Genomic DNA, 23,898 nt, shown 5'->3' with positions numbered 1-23,898 from the left:
GGGCCGCCATTGTGACAAAATAATAATAAAAAAGGGTAAAAAAACATGTTACCTTTAAAAAAAAAAAACTTTGGACTATTCTACTTCAATTCCCATAAAAATAACAACATTTGCAATGAGTTTTAGAACGTTAATAAAGCTCTTTATTTATAAAGTACCTAGATAAATACATTTTCTATATTTCATGCTTAAGGTTAGTAAGACCATTCTAGAGCACATTTATTTATGAATCTGAATAATGTCAATGTCAGGTTTATTTATATATTATATAACAGTAGATTATATAATATCGACTGTTATCCAGGAAATGTATTTTTATTTGCGTGGCGGCTCATATACATACTGTATATACAGTCATCTTAAAGATGTAAATCCTTGTTTTATTCGGAAATAAAATGTGTTCAAAGTGACCAAAATGATGGAAAAAGTGGTGAAATTTTATTTTTAAAACCAAAGAAATTGTTTAAAAGTTGCAAATTAGAGTGGATACAAACAGACAGAATGGGGTAAAGTGGGGTGGTTGGGATAATGTAATTTAAAAGTAGAAACAATATGTTTAAATGCAAATAATGGGCATCACAATTCTTGAATGTGGTTAAATTGGCAAAAAAAAAAAAAACATCATGAAATATGGTGAAAAGAGGTTAAAAGTGACAATAATGGGTCAACGTATGTGACATTAGGTGGAAAAGTAGTGGAAAGGGTTTATTAGTGCTGAACATGTCTGGAAAGTGGAAAAAAGACATTGAAATGTGATGTAGAAGTGTAAAAAATGGAAGTAATGTAGCAAAAATCTATTAGAAAGAGCAAAAATATGGCAAAAAAGTGATGAAAATAGGTCCTGACCCTAAGGTTGAGAAACCCTGGTTTAGAGTACACAACACTACTGAAAATGATTGTGGAAACATCCAAGTGAGCCTCTTGTGACTTTTATATTGCTAAACCTGATGAAAAAATGATTAAGTCTCAAGTTTATTCTTAACCATTAAAATGTTGTTAAATTGCAAATAGGTCAACTTTTTAAGTGTATTAATGAAAAGATGTAATTATAGTAAATGTTCAGTGACTTGCAGTCAGGGTAGGCAAGGTCGGCAGTGCCTACCCAAGGGTGAATTCATATTTTGATGATTTGTTTTAATCATAATATAATTATGAATGATTTTTTCTTCCATTTCCAATAGCCTACAGTACCCATAAGTTTTAAAGTGTCAGCATTTTGTACGTTTCATAGCCCAAATGACTAAACAGCACCATTTCCTGGAACGGCAGAGACACTGTACAGTCTCACTCCGCTGTAAGGCAGGAGGAGGCCACGCCCCCTCCCAAAAGCACATTGCTGCTCTGCCTTTGTTCCCATAGCGTGTTTTTATGTGATAGCGCATACGCAGTCAGTTCCCCAAGATGACAACTATTTACGTCTAAAGGCAGCTCTCTACGCTGCCTTTGGACGTAACCACGCTATGCTACATGCTATAAGTACATTCACAGAGCATTAGTGAATTGATCCCATGTGACCGCTGCTGCTACATTCTCTCTTGCTCTAGCGAGTGGGCGGGACAACACTACAGTCAGGATGACAGTGCTAGAGACAATAAAGAAACTTTGTTTTGAGGAAAAAACTACAGCTTTTAAAAGATGGAGACCAACACCTGAGCTACCAGACCTTCAGCAAAGGTAAGGTCAGAACATTGTTGGTACATTCTCAGTGAATGGAACAAAAGGAAGGATTGACTTTGTGGATGTTCCTCACTGAGGCTGTTCTGAGTTGTTGTTGTTGTCATTTTCTCCATGTTTCTGTGTGTCCAACACAAACAACGGATGTGCTGTCGTGTCATGAGATATACTGTATCTTGTTGGAAGAGTATGGAGGCTATATTAAATTATTGTTTATGGTGTTTTACAATGTTGATTTTGTTAGATGAACACTTGCCAGCTGAAACATATGAACTTGTCATTGGTGGTCTCCATTTGCAACGTGCCTACCCAACCCTAGTGGTCACGGCACTGTAAATGTTATATCTATATTTAATCTGTGTCACATATCGTGCATTTATGAGCTTGTTGTTACCTGATCATTTAATCATTTAATCTGCATTTTATGTACTGCTTTTCTTTGGTTCTAATTTAAAAATCACAGGAAAAAACAACAGCTTCCATGAGTTAAAAGAACATATTTCCTCGTCATAAGTCTTCTTCCTGTGCCTTTTCTACAGCGATGACCTTTTTATCTGCACAACAGATGCCTTCATACGCAGCCTCACTCACACAAACAAGCCTCACTCTGACAGATCCTTCAGAGAGATGAACGACACGCGGCCTAATGAGATGAAACGAACACAATCCATGCTACATGTTTATCACTTCCATGTGGATTCCACTCAGTCTTTAAAGATGTTGTGCACACGTTAGCGTCTGCTACTGTCTGCCACATCCACTCACCATTTCTATCAGTGTGCAACAAAAACGTTGCGTTGCACAGAATCTGTTGCAGCAGTTTCCAAATGCTAATATGTTAGCATTGCGTTAACATCTGTGTGCACTTGGAACAAAATGGTCTGAAGGGATTTAATCAATAATTCAACAACTCACTAATTTGAAAAACATTTGCTTATAAAACAAAACAAGTGCTTGTACAAGGAGGCTTTTACCGAAAATCAAAAAGACAAATAAAAGCATTTCATATCAAGACTTTGATCTGAGAGACTGAGCTATATTTACAGTGAATGTAGAGATTCATTCACTGCAGCCTTTTCGATGAAGCTCTTCATCTTTCAATCAGCGCTAATCGACCCTTCACACTCATGCTTGGTCCTGATTGGCCCTTGAATTAAATGTGAATCCATATGCAAAGATTTCCTTTGGCTACATTTTTATTTTTTTTATTTTTTACTGATCCTGCGTTTTTCAGCTGGTCTAAATGTGATCATTCTGTCTCTGAGTTCTTAAAAGCTGTGATGAACAGTTACTCAAATCAATATTAAAGGGGAGGTATTATGAAAAATGTACTTGATAATGGTTTTGCTACAGTGATATACATTCCTTTAGCCTCATTCAGAGGGACAAAGTTGATAAAGTTCTGTTGTTATTCCACATTTTGTAAAATGTCAGCTCCAAATAACACAGTTGGATTTTTCTCGCTACTTGACGTCACCTAGCAGAAACTCCTCCTCCTGACATTCCTGGCTCCTAAATAAGAATGTGAGCTCCTCCCTCTCAGACTACCTCACAGCTAAAACAAACACTGTGGTTTAATATAGAATATATATTATACTTATTGTCATATATATATATATATATAAAGCTACATACACAAAATGTCTTCTCTGCATTTAACATCTCCCTGAGGAGCAGTGGGCAGTCACGGTGTAGAGTCCATAGCAGTTCCATTTTTAGTATCCGTTATATCGCTTCGTATCACCTTTGACTTGATCTGACGTGTTTGTGACCCAATGCGATGCAGCAGTTGGACAAAATGGTGGACATAATCAGTAAACTTTTAAATATTTAGCACAGTCAGTGATTCAGCTTCCTTAGCTACACCATAGCAACAGGAGAAAGCAGGAAGAACGTACGATGAAACCAACAAACTACAAATCATATAGTTTAACTCTGAGGTTTGGTAGTAGACAATAAAGCAGAGAAGAAAAGCTCTCTTAAGGGACCTTTACTCTCCCTTAAACAGTGCGCTGACACGCTCTGGTGACTGAAGTTAGCGAGTAAATCCCTGAGGATAGAAGGACCCACACTCTAAAGTTTACTGTTACTCGCAAACAGTTAGCATGTTGATATTTACAAGTACTATCATTCTTCCTTTTATCTTGTGTTGCGTCGCCTACGCAGCATGACTGATTCCCACACTCCATCATCTGTCTACTTCTCTAATTTGACTGTCTCCATCTCCCAAAAAAAGAAATGCATGTTATTCATGGAACAAATGAATAACACTCCCTGTTTTGATTATATATATATATATATATACGCACACACATTGAGATCTGTGAGGAACGCGGAGAGTTTAATGTTGAACTGATGTAGCGATGCAAGCTGCTAATTAAAGAGTGAGTGGGTTCACAGCCTTTGTGTCCTCGTGAAACATCCAGTTTCTCATAAAGCCGAGCGAGGAGGAGGAGAAGAAGCTTTTCAGAGTTATTCTCTCACTTTTCCAGCCTCTTCAGGTGGATTTGTGCAACTGTGAGTTGGGAGTAAAGTTAAGGTAAAATGTGTTTCATTCTCCAAGGCCTGTTGGTGTCATTTTCCTCAAGGATTTATCGACTCGGCAAGTGTATTTTTACCCGTGGTATAGTGGAGATACATTGCTTCAATCACATCTACCATACGTCAGGTATGAGCTCAGCACACGCAGGGGTTACCTGCTGAAAACTACTACGGTTTTTACAAGTTGAACTGTCGCCCCCTGCAGTCATAGGTTGTTTCCGGGTAAGAACTATTTTTATCCTCTTTCTGTAAACAAAAGAAGATTACAACCTCATATTTAACTTTTCCTGATTATTTAGAGCAACAAAAAGCAGCACAATTTGACTAAAAAATCTACTAAATGATCTATAATTCAGACTGAATGTTTCACTCCAACAGAAAACAATGGATATTTACAGGCAGTGGGGCCGTGTGACATCATCAGTCATGTGATTTCAAGATGGAGGAACACAGGCTCTAAAACTGTAAAGTAGTCCTATTTTGAAAATATATGGTGTTCAAAATCAATCTACTAATAAGGACATTTGTGTGTGTGTGTGTGTGTTAGTGTCTGAAGGGCTGATATTGCTTTTTTGTGTGTGTAAAACAGCTGGTTAGCGAGTGCACTCGTGTGTGTGTGTGTGTGTGTGTGTGTGTGTGTGTGTGTGTGTGTGTGTGTGTGTGTGTGTGTGTGTGTGTGTGTGTGTGTGTGTGTGTGTGTGTCACCTTGTAGGGCTCTATACACGGTACATGCATCCTTTATTTAGGCGTGTCCATCAAACAGCTGCTGTGCATTAGCACGCCGCGGCTAATGAGCGATCACCTTGTTTTTAAAAGCGGTGACTTTGACTGGGCGGATCTCTGATGACTTTTATTCTCCTGCATGGATGTTTAGAGCAAACGAGGAAGGATCGGACACGTAACCACGAGGGGAGAAACCACGTCGCCCCCTTCCCTTCCTTCCTCCTCAGTGGTTGCTTCAGTGCGTGGAATAGAGAGAGGTTGTCATGGCAACTCGATGGCAGCAGCCTTGATGGTGGCATGGCCACACATTATTAGTCGAGTCAAACGGCAAAAAAAAGAGAGAGGAACATTATTGCAATTTGAATAACGGAGCAAAGGGAAGGTTTGACTCAAGACAAGGTTTATAAATGTGGAAAGTAAGAAAACAATTTGATGCTAAATAAATAAAATAAAAGCACAGTGCAAGTTTGAGAAGAGGCTGAAGGAAGAAAACTCCTAAATATTTAAATGTGAATATAAATTAACCTAAATCTTTAACTAGAATAATGACAAAGAAATGCTTTTAAAACATGGAAACTCTTTAAAATATTATCCAAATTAAGTACAAAGCACAAATTCAGCTGATTAATGTTGATTGTTTAAAGCTGTCCAAGAGAGATTTTGTTCCAGAGTTTAAACTGATTTAAATTCATTCACATCTTTTGTGTCTTAATAATCATTTTAAACTCTAACACCACAGATTCACATACTTTCAGAGTTGCAGTGTATAACTGGTTGCAGTGGTTGTTTAAAACCAGTGTTTGGAATAACGGCGTTTAAAATAACGGCGTTATGTAACAGCGTTTGTTTTTCAGTAACGGGGTAATGTAACTAATTACTTTTTACACCGTTACAACGCCGTTAACGTTACTGAACGTTAATGTGGTGCGTTACATGCATTGATTGAATAAACTGTGATCTAAAAACATCCCTGGCTTCACACTCAGCTGTAGTGAGGAGGTGGGTTAGAAACAAGGTGAGCGATTATGATTGGCTAAGGCGGCGTCATGTGTCATGGTAGCCAATCAGAGCCAGTGTTTTTACACATGTGCCAACACACACGCCACGCACGCACGCACGCACGCACGCACGCACACACACACACACACACACACACACACACACACACACACACACACACACACACACGCACACACGCACACACACTACAGATTTGATGAATCAGCAGAGATGGTGAGCGTGGAACAATCTGATGAAAAGTTGTCATTTTTAAGGTGACGATACAAACACTACTTTATATTAATTATGGTCAAAGACAAGAACGTACATGTGACGTGTTCATTACATCCAGGAGTGAAGAAATTTAATGAAGCACCTCACAACGACACACATCTAAAAAATCTGAATTCTTTGACATATAGCAACTTTTTTTTTTTTTTTAACAGTAACGCAAATAGTTATTTTCCTTGGTAATGAGTTACTTTTATTATAGAGTAACTCAATTACTTTTTGGATCAAGTAGTCTGTAACTATAACTAATTACTTTTTTTTAAAGTAATGTAACACTGTTTAAAACTAAAATTTCCATTTTGTTCTTTTAAATTACATATTAGATAAATGTACTGTATGTTTGAGCTGTGTGATATGAAACCAAAAATAAAACTCATATCTCAATATATTTTTTCCTCAAAATGGTGATATACAATATGAATCTTGTGTTTTTATCTCTATAAAGTCTGACCAGAGAGACAGTTCTGGGTAGCTCCCCCTCCCTCTAGTCTACACTCAGTGAATAGAGAGCTATAGTGAGTATTGAGGAGCTAGTTAGCATAGCATAGATGGTTCTTTGGAGATTTTATAGTATAGAGGGGGCATGGCTTAACTGCTCCAGAAGCCACGCCCATTATCAAGACATTTTTTTTTAACTTTCAGTCAAAACCCCAGGGTTTAGTTCCTATTTAGGGAGAGTGAGTTCTGCTTTGTCCAATCAGTCTGTCAGCATTTGTCAGTTAATTTAATTCTTTCTGTTTCTTTTATTTTGTAATCTTTTCTCTGAACCTTATTTTACTGTTTTTGGATTCTGGTTTTTGTTCATTTAGGAACATTTATTTGAGAAATATTCCTGCTCATTTCCTCATTTATCTTCTGTGTTGTGGTCTTCTAACACCTCACACACCCGTAACAGAATGGAATTAAGGCTTTTTAATTTCCCCAAAGACAAAAAACTAGTGACAATGACCAGGTGTAATCGTCCAAAAAGATCAAATTCTCTATAACACATTGTGTTATAATAATGAGGGCATTTGCAAAGATGTTCAGATAGTTTTCAAAGCCCACCCTAAGCACGTCTAAAAATGGCCACAACAGAGCAAAACAACGCCGCTGTGATAAATATTATTGTTTCCGTTTCATCCTAAAGGTCAAACACGAGGCCTGAGGGTTTCATTCAGTCCGTCAAAACATCCAACCACGTCTGTCGGATGAATTTACCAAAAGCAAAAACATTTTTCATGTAAAACAATATAATATATCTACTAATAAATGCATTGTGTCACAGATTATTAATCATTCCTCACGACTGTTTACTAATGTTGTTGGAATGGCATTTATTTCCTTAGAATTATCCCTGGAAATTTAATAAGAAACATGAACTTCCTGGTCATTCAGCTGAATCAGAACAAACTGTATATAGTGTTCCAAAGAAGAGAAAAATCTCTGCTAAATTTTGACAGTGACGAGAACTGAAGTTTGGGAATTTGGGGAATATTATAGGGATGAACCATCATGGACACATCCAAATCCATCATAATAGTCGTCCAATCAAACTAATATAGACCTCCAGATTCACGCCAACCACAATGTCTGTAACATATACAATAATGCAAAAACGATTAGGAACATAATTGATAATGGTGACTACATTACTACTACTAAAGTCCTCCGTCCTAGATACGGGTGAACATGCATGTTTTCACTCATTCACTCTCTTAAAGGGTCCATGTTAAGCTAAATCAACTTTTCTGTGTTTTAAACATGATAAAGAGTTATTATGGCTTCATACACATGCGTAAAATGGTTTTTTCATTGATTAGAGGGTGATTTTCTCCTTTCTTACTGCAGGGGGAGCCCAAAAACCTCGCTACAATTTGATGACGCGTTCCCACTTTGATGACAAATTTGACGCAGCACTGAGCTAATTGTTGCATTGATAAAAAACTCTTTCTGCTTCATTGTTGCTGCAGTACCATACATGAACTGCTGGGGGCAGTGTCGCTTCACCATTTGCATTGTGAAGAAGAATTGTGAAACAGATGAAGGACCAAGTCACATGACTCGAGGCAAAAAAAAAATACTTGCATTTTTAAAATAAACTCCACGTATGGTTGTTATATGAGAAGTGATTAGTTTTGCAACAATCCAATCAAATTGATGGAAACTAAAACCGTCGATCAAAATCCAAATTTTTTTTTCTTCCCATTTGTTAAAAAGAAATTTTTTTATTTAAATATCTTCAATGAGTGTGTTAAATTTGATTGATAATATTGTCAAAGGCTCCTGAATCAAATCAAATAGATATAATCTGCTACAGACATTAAACATGTGACTTCTTCCTCCCTAAGTGACATTTCTGCTATGTTTTCCCTTTCAAACTTTCCGATACTTTTTATTTAATATCTTCTAACACTAACTCTAACTCTCCTGTGGGACTCAGTCGCCCCAGTGAGATCGCTGATGTCGCCATCGTTGTGTAAAGCTCTAAGTGAGCTGTCAGACTGCTGTTGTTCTCATTTAAGGAGCCAACAGTTGCTGGAAGTCTGACAGCCGCAAAACTCGTTTGAGCATAACACCTTTGTCCCTCCTCTTCCTCCCTATCTCTGCTCCTCATCCTCATCTCATGTCTTATCTTTCCTCCTCAGAGTCTTCTTCTCTGCCTCGTCGCCATGATTTCACTTTTCTTGTCTTTCCTTTCCAAAAGAAACATGAGAGCTTTATTCCTGTAGATGTCGTACACTTTTTATTTCTCAAAAATATATAAAGTTAAAGACTATTCTTGATCTTCTAACTCGAGCTGTTAGATATGCTAATGCTAATGCTAACGTATCTGCTTGAGGATGCAGCAAGTGGAGAAAAGTGAGGCTTAGTTGACATTGTCCTTTTGGATGACCCGGGGAGGTGGAGGTGGGGGTTGGGGGGGGGGGGGGGTGAAGACTGCAGAATCAACACAATATATGGAGTTATGGCGCGTTTAAAGGGCAGTAAGTGCTGATTTTATCGTCTGGGTGAAGAAAATGGCCTTAATATATCTCCAGGGGGTTGAAAGCCAAGTTGATCAATAAACGTGACTCAACAATCAGTTTGCCAGGTGCTGAGATAAACAGGCTTTCAAAAGTCACACGGCGAACTGTAGTGTGTGGGCGGAACTACGTGTTATTGGTTTGGGTTTGAAAGACGGGTCTGAATGTCTGAGCGGCAACGCAATGCAGTCATCATGGTCCACCTACACTAGAGTTTAGATCGGGTCTGAAAAATTAAGCCTGAGCCCGTATAAGCCCGACCAATGAACTCTCATCATTAGGCCTGAGCCCCAGAAAAACCTGACACACACATATATATATATATATATATATATATATATATATAGGCCTATATGATGGTATATGGTCCGTCCCTAGCCATAGGTTGTGTTGTAAATGTCCCAATAACGTACTACACACTACAAACTACAAACTCAATGAATATATAATGTCTAGTATATACTGTAGTATGATTAGGATGATGAGTGTTCCCACTGAATTATACTTCCAAGTTTCTGATGCAGAAATTTGTTCATAAAATAAATAAATGTAATTGCAATAGTTCATGCAAAGGGTATTATGTTTTTTATATTACTCGTGAAAAACTAATAAACAATTAATGATTATTAGACAGAGCCAAAATTTTCAATATTTGTGGGTGAAATAAGCCAAAGTTTGGACCCAAAATAAAAATGAAGAAGTCGCATCAAGAAAAATAGTTTTATATCCCAATAAACAGTAATATTTATACTATAAATTAAAACAGATCAGATTTTTTCTTACATTCCCACATGTAGTTATGGACCGATGAAAATAGTAGAAAAAATTATTATATTTCCAGAGTGTGTGAGTCTAGAACCAATGCATATCTGTGACTAATCATTAGTGATGTGAACAGTCTATGTTCATAGCTCTATATTGATTACATCACAGGGAGCTGAGACATATGCTAAGTAGTTTACTGAAGACCCAAACATGTTCCAGACCCAAACACACACTGACTTAGTGACTATTTAGAGGAGCTGACATGTCCACCAGATAGGATGTATAGCAGATCTATGTCTATATTCTGAGAGAGTGGGTGGAGCTTATTACTGTATCATATTTACCTTTCTATGTGATGGAGTTCCTGATATACTGGAAGATAAACATGGAAGAACACATACTGTACCCCTCACTACATTATCCATATCTCAAAAAGTATTAATCAGATCAAACTAAAAATGTACAGTGTGAATATTGAATATTGATGGAATATGGGATATTTGTTAAAATGACATGGAATGCTCCTTTAGTCCTACAATGATCTGGAAACCTGTGACAGGTCCAAAGTGTTCTTGATGAAAGTGGAATAGAACCAGTGAACATTGAAGAGTTGAACCACATTCTACAGTATGAATAAAACTCATCGCTGCACGTGTGAATCAATAACCATCAGTGTGTGTTTATAAAAAAATAAATCATGTCTGTGTGAAACTCATTCTGATGCTTTGCTTCTTCTGTTGATTGTTTATTCAACAGGAACATATGATTCTATGAGCATTAGAACCATAAAACCATGGAACCATAGAACTATAGATTCATAAAACCACAAATCCATAGAACCATAGAACCATACAACTATAGGACCATAGAAGCATAAAACCATGGAACCATAAAACTATAGATTCATAAAACCATAGAACTATAGGACCATAGAACCATAGAACCGTAGAACCAAAGAACCATAGAACCAAAGAACCATATAACCATAAAACTATGGAACCATAGAAACGTATAGAACCATAGAACCGTAGAATCATATAACCATAAAACTATAGATTCATAAAACCATAAAACTATAGGACCATAGGACCAAAGAACCATATAACCATAAAACTATAGAACCATAGAAACGTATAGAACCATAGAACCGTAGAACCATAAAACTATAGATTCATAAAACCATAGAACTATAGAACTATAGAACCATAAAACTATAGAATCATAAAACCATAGAACTATAGAATCATAGAACCATAAAACTATAGAATTATAAAACTATAGAATCATAGAACCATAGAACTATAGAATCATAGAACCATAAAACTATAGAATCATAAAACTATAGAATCATAGAACCATAGAACTATAGAATCATAGAACCATAGAATCATAGAACATAGAACCATAAAGAACCATAGAACCATAGAACCATAAAGAACCATAGAACCAGTCCAAACTCTGAGTAAAGTGAGTTTATTCAAGCAGAGACGACTGAGACCACCTGAGACGTAGATATTGATATTCAGACAGTGACACTACACACTCAGCCTTTTTTTTAAAGCAAAACAACACAAATATAAAACAGCACAGAGTTCTCACCGCTGACCTTCATCATAATAGAACCACTATTTTATCAGACTTATTTCAGATTATTCTGCTTTTATCACACAATGGAAATAACGTGCGCTATCACGTGCACTGTGGAGGGAAAGTGCTGAGTTTCTAAGAAGTTATTAAAGCGTCCTAAATGAAAACAGTGGCCAGATTAATTTAAAAGATCAGAGGAACCACAGCGATGACGTAAATCCTCAACCCTTTAAACTACGGAGAAACAAGGTCAAATATAACATGAATAACTTTAGGGTTTGTAATGGGTTTGGTGGTTAAATCCTCCTCAGGGGAACATTTTGATTACTGTTGTATTTGATAAATGTACAAAATACTTCTTCTGGTGGGAATTCATAATAACTACAATATATTATTAGCATAGTAGCCTTTTTACTACAGAATCCAGTAATTCCAGGTAAAAAAGCCAATAATAGACAAGGACAAAAACATTAGGTCTACATGGATGAAGATTAGACTTTATTGTAGTTATTTGTTGTCTTTTTAGAGTCATTTTTGTTTGTTTTTGTTGGGGTTTTCTGTGTTTTAGGGGTACTTTGTGTGCATATTACATATGCTTTTTGTTTATTTGATGTGATTTTGTATAATTTGTGTGTTTTAGGGATTATTTGTGTGCACTTTCTGTGTTTTTGTTGTCATTTCATGTGTGTTTAGAGTCATTTCGTGTGTTTTTGAGGTCCTTGTGTATATTTTTCTGTGTTGCTGTTTCAATTTTATGTGATTTTTGGAGTCAGGTTGTGTATTTTGTTGTTCTTTTGTGTATTTTACTGTCATTTTGTGTGTTTTTGTAGTGGTTTTCTGTGTTTTAAGGGTCATTGTTGTCCATTTTACTTGTGCTTTTGAGTATTTTTCTGCATGTTTTTGTTGTATTTTCATGTGTTTTTGGAGTCAGGTTGTGTAGTTTGGTTGATGCTTTGTGGAATTGAAGTCATTACTGTGTATTATGTTGTTCTTTTGTGTGTTTTTGTAGTCGTTTTCTGGGTTTTTGAGCTCCTTTTGTCTTCTTGTTGTCATTTTTTTTGTATTTTAGTGGATTTTGTGAGTTTTAATTTGTGTAGGCTACGCAACAAATTATTGCTGCACACTAAATACTAAATTATTATGAGAAAATGAAAAACAAACAAACTTAAAATTGAATAAAAAACAGTTCAATGTTAATCAGCAACAATTTAGGGTGTAATGTTTCATCCATTAGATCTGTGCTCAACTAGTTGTCCTTCCTGATGACACATATCATCTAAAATGGTTTTAAAAGGAAATAACTCAGTAGACTTTATATGGATGTGATTTAAAAGCTATTTTAAAAATAAAGACATTACTGTCAGTGACAAATAAAAAAATAAAAAATCTAATATATATGTGTATTTTAAGTCTCAGGCAGCGACTTAAAACACTAAAGAACTTTTGATTCTTTGCACCACAGAACCAAAGCAGAAGGAGCTGAGGTTAAATCCAAAGACCACACATAGGTTTTTATTCCCTAAACAGACATTAGTGAAGCTCAATTATTCCAATTAGCTCGTTCAGAGTTCAGTGCTTTACACCATGGAAACCAAGTTTTCACTTAGACTCCATTGATTAAACCACAGTGTGTGGCTGATGTAGAAGTGATTATAGAGAAGACATATGATGAAACAGAGTGAAATAGAACCAAACTTAATCATTAATACATCAGAACAGGAAGTGAGAACCAAGTAAAGCCATTGACAACCTTGGGGTCAGGACCCCATTTAAGAATATTTTTGGATAATTTGAGCCAATTTTTGGTTATTTTTTAACCTTTTTCTGCAACTACACCAAACTTTCCATATTTTAACCTATTTTTATCACTTTTTCTTGCCATATTTTTGCTCCTTTTAATGTATTTTTGCTACATTTCTCTCATTTCTGACACTTCTACATCAAATTTCATTGTCTTTTCTCCACATTTTTTCCACTTTTCAGACATTTTTCAGCACTTATAAACCATTTCCACCACTTTCCACCAAATGTCACATATGTTGACCCATTATTGTCACTTTTAACCTCTTTTTACCAGATTTCGTGCCCATGTTTCAACTTTTTAAGTGACATGACCCCAACCGCTCCTTTTTCTGCCACGTTTTTTTTTCTTTTTGGTCACTCTAATTGCTCACTTTTAACCAATTTCAGTAGTTTTTAAAAAATCCCATTTCACCACCTTTTCCACATTTTTTTTTTTTTTTTTTTACAATTTGTCACTTTAAACCCATTTATTTCTTATTAAAACAAAGATTTCGATCTTTAAGATGACTATAATAATAATAATAAACGTTCCTGGATAACAGTGGATATTATTCAGATAAATAAATACATGTGGTTATCACAGATTCATAGAACAATGAACCATCATTTTGCATCATTTGCAAAACAATGGAGGCTGTTTATTTTGGGGTTCACATGGAACAATCTGACTGTCTGGTGTAGTGAGGTAATATCACTGGAACAAACTAGAACAAAAAAAAAAATGGACTCAAACCAATCACTTTACTTCTTGTCTGGTGAAGAAATACAAGAAATCTCAGTAAAAATGAAGTAAACACACTTCTATGCATCCGTCTACAGAACTCCACATCCCAGAATGCAATGCACCAAACTTCTCCAACAACATCAATAAGATCAAAACAAAGTTTGGAACAAAAATATCAAGCTTTTACATTTTTTTCTTTCAGTGAAAGATCTTCGATTAAATGATCCATGAGCCCAACTCTGTGTCTTTTAAATTTAATAAAGATAAATGATCGTTTGCTGCAGCTTTAAGTCGCGTAATGACATTTTTCTCTCTATGGAACCAAAGTTAAAAAATGTTCCTGACTTTCCTAAAAATCAGTTCCCGTTGAGGGATTTACTCCAGGTTTAATCCTTTACAATTGCTTTGTTCATTTACAACTTGAAATAAAAAGCAAAGAGCAAAAAAACATTCAGGAGGAAGAAAAATACATCCTGAAAAAAGTCAATTCATACGTCAATATGTCGCTCGCTGAGCTTCAAAAAGCAGAAAGGCATTTAGTTACTCACCGAGGAATTAAAGAACTAATGTGAAACCTTTAAGAAAAAACAACAACCACAACAACTCTCAGCAGAAATGGAAGAAAGTGTTGAAAGCGTTTCCATTTGTGTGAAATCAGTTTGGTTGTGCTTAGATTTTAGTCTTTCCTTTAATTCCTTTAAGCTTTAGTGTGTTTTTAATACTTCATTAAAACCAACTCAACAATGGAGGGTTAAAGAGACGCAGAATCATCTGAAACGTCACCTCTAATGTGCTCATTCTACAGGTTTAGGTGGAAGACTTCATGGTGAAAAGTGCTGAGTCATTGTAACAGAGGGATGGTGTTAGTAGAAGTGTGTCCTCTCTAAAGGAACATTCACACAGTGTGAGATGAGTCCAGTGGACGGTGTGAGAGCCTTCCTTATTACTCTCTGAATCTCAGTCATTAATCATAGAAACGAGACACAAATGGGCCACAGAGGGAAAGCACAACAACAACAACAATGTTTAATCATCATTTATCTGATGCTAATTCACATGGACCACCAGTTTAGAAACAAAGTCAACTTCTACGAACAACTACACACTCAGCGGCCTCACATACAATCAGTTAGTGACGTTACACTATTGTTAGATTACTGTTATCACAGGGGGCGGGGCCACAAAACTGGGATTGATTCTGATCCGAGGGTCACATGATCAACCTTCATGTTAGCATTAGAAAGAACAATCAGAGTATTAACACAAAACACAACAGCTTGTGTGTTTTATAGTCAATATTTTCATTTTTTGGACTTTTTGGAGTTATTTTTGTTGTTCTTTTGTGTATTTTACTGCCATTTTGGGTGTTTTTAATGTCATTCTGTGCATTGTTGTGTGTTTTTTGTGTAGTCACTTTGTGTATTGCTTTTTGGATTTGGAGCAGTTGTCTATTTTTCTTCTGGTTTTTAATGTAATTTTGAGTGATTTTGGAGTCATTATTGTGTATTTTGATGTTCTTTTGTGTGTGTTTTTTGTTGTAATTTTATGTTTTTTGAGTCATCACCGTTTATTTTATTTTCCTTTCATGTATTTTGTGTGTTTTTGCTGTGATTGTATGTGTTTTTGGGGTCATTAATGTGCATTCTGTGTGTTTTGCAAGGTTTGGGAGTTGTTTTGTGCGTTTCCTTGAGGGGTTGCACTAAAACAGATCAAGTGCTGCCACTTGCCCGTCTGTTAGATTAACAGCTCGCTTTAAACCATGAGTGTGTTAATGGTGACTCCGTGTGTGTGTGTGTGCGCGTGTGCGTGTGTGTGTTCCCAGGTGAGATGGAGGCGATCAGGAAGCTGACACTTTGATTTAAGTCCTATCCTCACATGTCTGGAAGTGTTTTTTTGGGGGCAAAAAAGTCAATTTTCTTCTTTCTTCAAATGTTTTACACAGTAAAGTTTTGATGGATCTGAGGATGAACTAAAGAACTCACAGAGGAAGGAAGACTTTTGGATTCAGCTTTAACAAGAAAAGGGCAACACCTGGAGAGAGCAGTAGAATAGTAAATTAGTGGTAGAGTGTGTGTGGGAAGTGTATGTCTGCTAAAGAAAGTCTTTGTTATGTTTCCTTTGTGTTTTCAGATTATTATTTGTTGTAGTGTTTTCCAGTTGGTTTGTGATAATGTCAATGTATTGTACTCATCCTAACGCACTACTCATGCTAACGTGCTACTCATGCTAACGTACTACTCATGCTAACGTACTACTCATCCTAACGTACTACTCATGCTAACGCACTACTCATGCTAACGCACTACTCATGCTAACGTACTACTCATACTAACGTACTACTCATACTTACGTACTACTCATAATTACGTACTACTCATGCTTACGTGCTACTCATGCTAACGTACTACTCATGCTAACGTGCTACTCATGCTAACGTGCTACTCATACGAACGTACTACTCATGCTAACGTACTCATCCTAACGTACTACTCATGCTAACGTACTACTCATGCTAACGTACTACTCATGCTAACGTACTACTCATGCTAACGCACTACTCATGCTAACGCACTACTCATGCTAACGTACTACTCATAATTACGTAATTACGAATTTCTCTTGGAGATGAATAAAGTATAGTAGATAGATAGATACTATCTATCTATCTATCTACTCATCCTAACGTACTACTCATGCTAACGTGCTACTCATGCTAACGTACTACTCATGCTAACGCACTACTCATGCTAACGCACTACTCATGCTAACGCACTACTCATGCTAACGTACTACTCATACTAACGTACTACTCATACTTACGTACTACTCATAATTACGTACTACTCATGCTTACGTGCTACTCATGCTAACGTACTACTCATGCTAACGTGCTACTCATGCTAACGTGCTACTCATACGAACGTACTACTCATGCTAACGTACTCATCCTAACGTACTACTCATCCTAACGTACTACTCATGCTAACGTACTCATGCTAACGTACTACTCATCCTAACGTACTACTCATCCTAACGTACTGATCCTAACGTACTACTCATACTAACGTACTACTCATACTAACGTGCTACTCATACTTACGTACTACTCATAATTACGTACTACTCATGCTAACGTACTACTCATGCTAACGTACTCATCCTAACGTACTACTCATCCAAACGTACTGATCCTAACGTACTACTCATACTAACGTACTACTCATAATTACGTACTACTCATGCTTACGTACTACTCATGCTTACGTGCTACTCATGCTAACGTGCTACTCATGCTAACGTGCTACTCATGCTAACGTACTACTCATGCTAACGTACTCATCCTAACGTACTACTCATCCTAACGTACTACTCATCCTAACGTACTACTCATACTAACGTACTACTCATACTAACGTACTACTCATGCTAACGTACTACTCATGCTAATGTACTACTCATGCTAAAGTACTCATCATAACATACTACTCATGCTAACGCACTACTCATGCTAACGCACTACTCATGCTAACGTACTACTCATACTAACACTCATACTAAGTGTAACGTGTAAATGAGTATGTAGTGCGTTCATATTAGATAGTATGATGTATTAGATAGTATGGATGTAAAATATATGGGGACATTTTTTAAGTGTGCACGGTGGGCACACTAGTCATACTCAACTGTCCCATGATGCATTGTGTTTCAGTGTTGACTCTTAGATGAACCTTATAAATCTAACTCTAAAAAATCTGCATAGAAATCTCATCTTTTTGTCTCACGTGAGGATTCTTAGACAAAGTAAAGCTGTAATGTGCAGAAGAGGAAAAACCTTTGGAGATTTGTCTGACAGCAGACGTGTTTTATTGACACTCTCAGTGGGGTTCCTTCACGACGCTGTGGACAGCAGTAACACTGGCTTTACAGCTCAGGATGTGCTACTTTACCTCCACTATTCTTCTTCCACTCTCTCTGTTTACAACCTCAGAGCTGGAACTAAAATGGAAGAACTGCACGGCAGAGGCAGCTTTTAAAGCCGTTTACATGTGTCCACCTCTGCTGCACTTCACCCTCAATTACACGTTTCATTAAATTTCACTTCAAGGTTTGCAATCGCCAAACTTCCACAAGTCGATCCGTCAAGAGTTCAAACAAATACTGACAAGTTGATTATGTACAGCAGTGGTTCTGAACTGTAACTGAAGGTGGTTGAACACAGACATGAACATTGAAGAACAGTCGTGGAAACAGGGCCATCTATAAGCTTAAAGTAGCAAAATAAATGTGTTAAAATTGTGAATGTGGTTCAAAAAACAAAATGCGGTGAAAAGAGGTTAAAAGTGAAAATAATGGGTTAACATGTGCAACATTAAGTGGGAAAAGTGGGAAAAAGGGTTTATAAGTGCCAAGAATATCTTGAAAGTTGAATTAACGTGAAAGAAAAGGCTTTGAAATTTGATGGAGAAGTGGCAGGAAGTTTATTATAATTTGGGTCATAGTATATAGTCATCTTCAATATGAAAATCCTTGTTTTAATCACAAATAATGGTGGAATAGGTGGTAAAATGGGATTTTAAAAACCACAAAAATTGGTTAAAAGTTGCAAATTAAAGTGGACAAAAACACAAAAAAAGAGGTAAAAAGTCTTCAAAGTGTCAATATTGGAACAGATATTGTAAACTGATAAATAATAGGCATGACAAATGGTGAATGTGGTTAATTGGCAAAAAATAAGTACTAAATATGATGAAAAGAGGTTAAAAGTTTAAATAATGGGTCAACATATGTGACATTAGGTGGAAAAGTGATAGAAAGGGTTTATAAGTGCTTAACATTTTCATTGATTTTTTTAATTAGAGATTTTGTAATTAATTAATTAATATCTGACACGAAAAGCCACATTTTACAATTTCAATTTTTTTTTGGTAAATGACTGAATCAATGAAAACAATAAATGATTTTAAACAACTGAACTAAATAGTGTATATTATCACTGAGTGCTAGCATAATCTGAAACATGAATAAAGAATATGACTGCATTGTTCACAAAATACAAACTTAAATTTAACTAAAATATATTCATGCTTTGGACAAGTCCTGAATGTGGTTAAATTGGCAAAAAAAAAATAGGCATGAAATATGGTAAAAAGGTTAAAAATGACAATAATGAGTCAACATGTGTGACAATAGGTGGAAAAGTGGTGGAAAGGGTTTATAAGTGCTGAACATGTCTGGAAAGCAGGGGCGGAGCTATGGGTGGGCCTGGATGGGCACAGGCCCTCCCAGATTAACAGATTACCGACCCAGTCAGATTCTTAAAAAATATATATATTCTGTGAATTAAGAGCTTTGTTCTAAATTTATTGGACACATTTCTATGTAAAATCTGGAAAGTAAAGGAGTGCAAACGTAAGTGAACCTTTAGCACTGTAGTTGTTTACATAGATATCATAAATAAAGGCTTGATGCCTTACGGCAGATTCTGCTATGGCATCACCGGCGGCCATCTTGCCCCAGGCAGCTCTCTGACGGTGTAACCAGAGGGAAGGTGAGTGATCTGCAGAACGTAAATACTTTTATCTCACTCAAATCTTGACAGATTTACATACGGTTTGTTTCCTTATGAACGTTATTAATGTGGCTACAATTATGGATGTTTTCAAATGTTAAAATTTCAGATTTTTTCTTCAAAAAACGATGTAATCATGCAGCATAGTTGTTTAAGGCTGAGACGTAACTTGTTATAAAAGTTTGTTAAAAAAACATCTTACGTTATGTTTCCTTTAGCACATTCCTGAGTGAAGCTACGGATGCTCTAATCAGCGTTTTGTTGGAACCACCTTTCACATGTAACATATTAAAATACAATAACAATATTTAGGATAATCATTAGAAGTATTTACAGTACAGGTTCTGTTACAAAGGAACAGCAGGGCTGAATTGATAGATTGTTGTTGACACAAAGCTTTGTTTGTTTAATCAATCACTGAATGTTTCTTTTGGACACATTTTTACAACTATTTTAATGTAATATTATTAAAGTATCCTTATGTAATAAATATTATTTATTGATTCCACTGTCTTATCTCTGTCCTCCATGTGTTTACCTCCACAGTAGAGTCTAGTTCTGATTTACACATGCACTATTTATTGATGTGTATTTGTGAAGGGAAATCTTGTACGTATTTTTTATTGCAAATAAATGTCACATTTATAAAATATTACTGATACAACATTTTTAATTATTACTTGTTTAAACTAAACACGTAATAATTAAAATTATTTTATCTTTTTAGTAATATTCCTATAATAAAAGTACACATATATTCCTGTTGCCGTTTTAGTAGCTCATGTATTGATTTGACATATTATTAACTTGTGTGTGTGTGTGTGTGTGTGTGTGTGTGTTCATTGCACCTATATGACGTTCTATTGAGAAATACATTAAGTATGTCATCCATAACTATTGACCGGAAGTGTAATATAATTATCTGAAAATTGAGCAAGTTATTGTTAATTAAAACTACATGCACCACTACGACACAATATTATGGGTGAGCGAGCTGACCAGGACAAGATGGCCGCCAGTGTAGATGAGACATCTATAGAGTCTTTATCTATACTGTATGTCTATGGTTGTTTAGTCCCGTAGTAGATGCACTTCCTGTTTCCTGCTGTGTTTCTTCCTCTGAGTATAAATCACCATAAATGAAAACCTTAAGCTTTGTCTTACTTATAAAAGAAGATGTACATAATGTTTGTGTAGCTTTTGGACCGTTTTGTAGAGGTTTAATAAACAGCAACAGTAGAACAGAGCGGCGCTGAATGTTTATTTTAGAGAAAATCTCTATATTAGGTGTATGTACTTTATGTATATTGCTCTAGTTTATTCCTAAGACTTCCTGATGTGACTTTAGTAGAGAGTTGAAAGCCCAATATGCATTTTTTGTTCATTTAATGTAAAGAATATAATGTTAAAAGCTATAATAAGAGAGTGTTGATTTATTATTTAATAATTTTGTTTTGCTGAGTAAACTAAGCTAATATTTGTATATGTATATACATGTTTTGAATATATTTGAGCTGGATTTATAGACAAAATGTCAATTGTAAATGTGTTTGAATTTGAAAAGAAGTTCAATTGAAAATGTGTTTTAAAGGAAATAGATGCAACGTAGAGAAGGATATGAGTGTTTTTGTGTTTCTTCCTCTGAGACAATAAAGCTTCAACAAATAGTAAATAAAGTCGTTCTCTCCCTCTGTTTTTCCCCCTGGGTTTAAACAGTGACATTTAACAGAACAGAGGTCCAGTAGCGGTGTCTACTGTATATACACTCAAAGGTATGTTATTCGTACCGTAGGATAATTTACAGTGGCCGGGCAGATTTTATTATAGCCTATCATATATCGTTAACATACGTCTCATATCAGCTTTAAAAAGAATCAGGCTCATCCTGATTTTCCAGACTCACCCAATAGCTACTGTACATTCTGGCTCCGTCACTGCTTGAAAGTGGGAAAAAAATTGCAGAAAAGGCATTGAAATTTGATGAACAGGTGTCAGAAATGGGAGTAATGTAGCAAAAATACATTAAAAGGAGCAAAAATATGGCAAGAAAAAGTGATGAAAATAGGTTAAAATATGGTGAGTTTGGTGTAGTTGCAGAAAAAGGGTAAAAATGAGCAAAAATGGCTCAAATTGTTCAAATAACCATTCTTAGTTTCTGGAAGGCATCTGGTGACCCCCTCCTACTGTCTTAACACCCCAACGTTGAAACCCCTGATCTATTGCACTGCTGATTGAGGCATTAGGGCTTCTGTGTTTCTTGTGATATTCAGAGTTTGTCCATTTATTTTCATTTCTAATGAAGACCTCAGTGTAGCTTTAGGCTTTTTTTTATCTGCAGAGAAAATAAAGAAAACAAACACACACATGGATTGATTGGATGAACGGCAGCAAAGAGCAGGGAAAACATTTAGAGTTAACTCTATTAAATAAAGAATGCCTGAGAAATGACAAAAATGCAATATTGCAAAAAACCTCCTGAGGTCTTTTTCTTTTAAAACAACAGAAATATGTCTTTATTTGTACGTTCCCTTTGCATGTAAACCCAGTGTGTTCTTCTTTGTTCCTAACACATACTCTACTCCTCAGACACGTCTAATCCACACTTTCATACTCGCCCTGTGATGAAATTGCACGCCTCAGTGTAACAGGCTAATGTCATTAGGACAGAGGGATGTTCTCCTGTGGTGATGCTGTCGTGAACCCGTGGCCTCTGAGGTGTGATTTATCTGTGTTTGGAGCTGTGATTTCTCTCTGCTGTGCAGGCAGCGGTCCGTGGACCCCTCAACGTGGGAATACAACATGCCCAGGATCTATTTTAGATGTACTGGAGCCACAGATGAACGTAGGCCTGCAGCCAGGTGATAAAACGGCACACACATTTATTTATTTAGAAAAAGCACAACACTCGCGGTTTACCAATCATGGAGTTTTTGGTCAATTGACGGCTGGGATTTTACCCCGTTGTACTGCATGCAGCCAACATAGCAGAGTGTGAGATTGTTGCCTGGGGGCAAAATAAAAAAAATAGAATTAAATATATAGACAGTCTTGAGATTAGCATATACAGTAATGGAAAAATGACGTGAATATTTGCATTTCCTGAAGAAAATGTAAGTGAGGAAGTAGGTGCTGGCCCTCAGCATTAGCATTAGCCTAGCGTTAGCATTAACCTGGCAATAGCATTAACACTAATCTATTATTAATTTTCTATTATTAATAAGATTAATCTAGCAATAGCTACCCCCTCGCCCAAAAAAACACTGTATGGCAACCAAGGTTGGAGTCAATTACATTTTTTAATTACATCAGTCTGCCCCAGGGCAACTGTGGCTACAATAGTAGTTTACCACCACTAAGTGTGGAGTGAAAGAATAATCCCTTAATTCTGTAAAGCGACTTTGAGTGTCTATGATAAAGCGCTACATAAAATTGATGCATTATTATTATTATTATTATTATTATTATTATTATTATTATTATTATTATTATTATTATTATTATTGTCATTATTATTATTATTATTATTATTATTATTATTATAATAATAAATTACATCTTCAATTACCCATGTTCAACTTCAATTTACGCTTACATTACGTTGACCAGCTTCTTTCCCAATTACAATTATAACTACATATATAATTTTCTGACTGAAAGTCAATTACAATTACGTACTCATTTACATAAATTCCCTTACAATTAACCCTTAGAGGACGAACCTCTTGCGGGCGGTTAAGCCCCACCCCTCTGTGTGCATTTAAATGGGTGTAAAACAGAAACTAGAGCAGGTAGAACGCTCATTGTTTTTGTTAGAGAAAAATTCACTATGAAAAAGTAAAACAGGTCAACTGGAATGTTCAGAATTGTCATGTTTAATTTTCTACATTTAGAAATATTTTAGATCAATAAGTTTTGTGTTTTTAAATGGTTTATTTATATGTATAGGGTTGTAAAGATTCTGGAGTTATAATGTATTATTATATATTCCAATAAAGCATCAGAATGAGCAAAAATACACATTTAGGTTCTGGTGGACCGTTACTATTGCAGTCCTCAGAGGGTTAATCACAATTACTGAGCCTTTAATAAATAACCCTAATAAAACATAAGCTTCCTTATGTGTTAGCTTTCTGTTAGCATCTCTAATGCTAACGAGTCACTTTGATATATGTCTTAAATCAGCTGTAAAATACAATAATAAATATTATCTATCCTCT

The 23,898-nt window shown here is 35.9% G+C and overlaps 1 protein-coding gene across 4 annotated transcripts in view; it reads right to left on the bottom strand.

Moving 5' to 3' along the window:
• The window catches only part of grid2 (glutamate receptor, ionotropic, delta 2), a 537,682-nt gene that overhangs the window by 20,381 nt on the left and 493,403 nt on the right, over nucleotides 1–23,898 (bottom strand). The window lies entirely within an intron of this gene.

This window comes from Gouania willdenowi, chromosome 9, assembly GCF_900634775.1.
Source record: "Gouania willdenowi chromosome 9, fGouWil2.1, whole genome shotgun sequence".
Classification (NCBI taxonomy): domain Eukaryota; kingdom Metazoa; phylum Chordata; class Actinopteri; order Blenniiformes; family Gobiesocidae; genus Gouania; species Gouania willdenowi.
Note: the sequence above shows the minus strand (reverse complement) of the source record. Positions and strands in the feature narration are given on the sequence as shown.